Raw genomic sequence first — 3,705 nt, forward strand, 5'->3', positions numbered from 1 at the left:
GAATATTTCACAGCAGTGAAAAGTACAGAAAATAATGTAAAGTAAGGCAGGAAAGACAGGTGTCATAGAGGGCAGCTCCTTAAGATGGGGCCATGAGAGAAAGTCCAGCTAGGGGCTGTGAAAAGTGAAATGAGCAAATAGACCCAAAAGTCTATTATGACTAGACTCTGGGTGCACCCCAGGCACAAGGGCAGCAAACACAAAGAGACTAATATGAGAGAGAATTTTCAAAAGAAGAATCAGAACTCACAAAGCATCTTGCACCAGATAAAAATGTTCTCACTGATATTTAATTTGTTGTCAGCTTCTTTAATTTTCCTCTGAACATTTTTTTTTCTCTCTTGCTCTGAATGTGATTCTCTTCTGGCTGAATCTCTTTGATCTGATTGTTTATGTATTTCTTTTTGGCCATGTTATGTTGACATTTCTGTCAACCCCCCTGAAATCAGATTCTAAAAATGGAATATTCTTCTAATAGTCATGATTACTTGAATATAAAATAACCTGGCACCTGAAAATACAGAGCACTGAATTACAGTTGCTTTACAATTGAATTACAATAAGTTTTGATGGATTGCAGGAAGAGACCAAATTATATGTCTCTCTAGATGCTTTCCCTTTTTCTGAAAGGAATACTGACTTGAAATCAATCATACCTAAGAAAAAAGAATAGCTAAGAGCTAGAATTTCTTGAATGCCCACATTGTGCAAGGAATTCCACTGTGCACTCATGTTATTTCTAATCTTTACAGAAACTTTATGCAGTAACCATTTTAGGGAAGAAAACTGAGGCTCAAATTGAATATTCTGAGTTTACTCCATGGTGTTTTCCCAGCTCCATAGCCTCTGCTCCTAACCATCATCTCCTATTTAGAGTTGGGAGATGGCAAGGATTTTGTCACCCATGGGTGGGGTGACAAAGATTTCTGTTTAAAATAGGAACTTCTGGTAGCAGTATGAAGGGTGGATCAGAAAGGGATGAGCCTGGAGCTAAGAGAAGAGGGAGATCCTATCAGTTCAGGAGAGAGGCCTTAAACTAGCAGCATTGTCAGTGGTGTTGACAGGAATGATCAGCTAGCCTTTGGAGGATGCCTAAGGAATCTCCTGTCCAAAACCTGGTGGATGTGCATGGAAATGCCTCTTGAAATAAGCCATACTCTGATAACTTTATCATGTTTTCTGTAATCTTCATATAGCAGAACACTGCCCTCTATTGCTTTCTGTCTTGTGGTTCTCAGTGGTCCAAACTATGCAGTAAAGGAAGTACTGTCCAATTTTCAGTGGGCACAGCTGTGGAGAGTTTAAAATATGCCATTGGATGACCAATAAAGAGGTCTCAACTCAATTGTCAGCCCACTGCAGGAACTCAGGAATCTCAATGGTTCTTCTAAAGCAAACAGACTTCAGTTCTCTGCCCTGACATAAGTGATAAAGAAGCTGTGATATGTTTGTACAATTGCACAATTTTCAAACTTTATTGAAAATGTTAGTAACTATAATTCAGTTCCCTAATCTAAATTGCTGTATGGAATACACTGGATATATTTTTTTGCCTTGCTCTTGAAAAGATGGAATAATTATGAATATCAATGGCTTCTGTTTCCTTCATGTAAAAAAGGCTTTATATACATAAAAGTCAAATAGAGTATGAGAGAGAAATAGATACAGTGTAATAATGATAAGAAGCCATAATATCTGCATGGAGGTGGATGCAAAATTGCCACTCATTACTCGAATGGGGAGAAAGTTAGTAGGCAATTAGCAACAGCAAATGCCAAATGGAAGGATAATTTGTAAGACAACAATAAGCACAGTCTGTACCAATGAGACAGAAAGAAAGAGGAAGCAGAAGTGCCAATAAAACAAACAGAGCAGCACGGGAAGGATTATGATAGCAAAATGAGAAAATAAAACGAATCTTCCCCATTCCTCATCATAACTTCCAGCATTTTCAGTTTTCGGTTTGTTCTGGACTAGCAGTGACAATAGCTAAGTATAGAAAAATATGGTAATAATAAGCCACATTAAGTGAAAAAAAGCTTGCTTTCAGCTAACTAAACTTCACCAGGACCTGTTCACAGAGCAAGGCAAGCTCTTCTGGAAAAAAAAAAAAGAGCTATAAAAATAGAAAGCAATGATTCAGCCTTGGAAAATCAAAGAACAAATAATTATACAATCAGAGAAGAAGGACCTGAGGGATATAGATCAGTCTGCTCAGCTATATTCAGACACATAGGAAATAATTATGGTGAAGAATTTTTTAAAATAAGAAACAATGATTGGAGACCTAAAGCATTCCAGGCCAAGTAAAATATGTCTTAGTTTCAATGATCTTTAGAGAGATAATGCTTTTATTCTCTAATCTATTTATTATGCACAGAAGCTTTCATGTGTAGATATAACTATTTGTGTGTCAAGCATACAATGATGAAGTTGCAAATAATAATATATATAAACATTTCTTTACATATTTTATATACATTATCTCATTTGATCTTCACAGTCCTTTATAAGGTTAGTACTATTATCTCATTTTCATATGTGAAGAATCTGAGCCTTAAAACTTTCATTTCTTGTTTAGAGTGAAGCTGGATTTTCAACTCAGCTCTGTCATATTGCTAAGCCTGAGCTCATAACAATAAACAATGAAAAATAAATTACAGTTGAGATGAGCATTCTAGCGAATACCGGGAATCAGGGTTAGAGAGATTAAGTTAGAATCCTGGCTCTGTTCCTGCTACTCTCCTATTTAAAATAATCAAGCAGCTTAGTTCATTTAATCCTCCCAATAGCACTATGAAGGAAGTATGCTGAGGGTGATGCAAATGAAGAAAACAAAGGTGATGGGTAGCGGTGATGATGGTGGTGATATAATAATGATAGTGCTAAGGAGGACGGTGATGGTTATGATAATGACAGTGTCCATATGCAGATTAGGAAAAATGAGAGGTTATGTAACCTGCTCAGAGGCAGCTGACTAAAGGAGAAGCCAAGTTAATCTTGACTACAGAGTGTGATTTTAGCCACTCTACTAAAATCTCAAGAACATTCTTTCCCCATCTAAGTACCACTCTTCACATTTCAGTGGTATTAACTTTCTCTTGCTGCTTAACAAATTATCACAAGTTTAGCTGTCTAAAATAACAGTTTCCAACCTTTTGGGCATAAGGGACAGGTTTTGTGGAAGAAAACTGTTCCATGGAAACGGGAGAGGGGAGAATGGTTTGTGTGAATGGTTCAAGCTTGTTACATTTATTGTGCACTTTATTTCCATTATTATTACATCAGCTTCATTTCAGATCATCGGGCATTAGATTGCAGAGATTGGGGACCTCTAGTCTAAAGCATACATTTACCATTCTCACCGTTCCTATGGATCAGGAGCCTGCATTCAGTCCAGTTGGTCCTCTGCTCAGGGTTTCACCAGCCTACAATCTCCATTCTTTTCTGGAACTCCAAGTCTTCTTCAAAGCTCACTTGGTTGTTGGAAGAATTTAATTCCTTGTGGTTAGAGGACCAAGCTTCCTGCTTTCCTGTTAACTGTCAGCCAGGAGCCTTTCTCAGCTTCCAGAGGTCCCCAGGATTCTTTGCCATTGGCCCACTCACAGACCCTCTCTCACCATGGCAGCCTATTTCCTCAAAGCCAGGAGACAAATCTCTCTGACTTCTAGTCTCCTGTAAAGAGCTTGCCTTATCAGGTCAGTG

This window comes from Bubalus kerabau, chromosome 12 (genome assembly GCF_029407905.1).
Source record: "Bubalus kerabau isolate K-KA32 ecotype Philippines breed swamp buffalo chromosome 12, PCC_UOA_SB_1v2, whole genome shotgun sequence".
Lineage (NCBI taxonomy): Eukaryota > Metazoa > Chordata > Mammalia > Artiodactyla > Bovidae > Bubalus > Bubalus kerabau.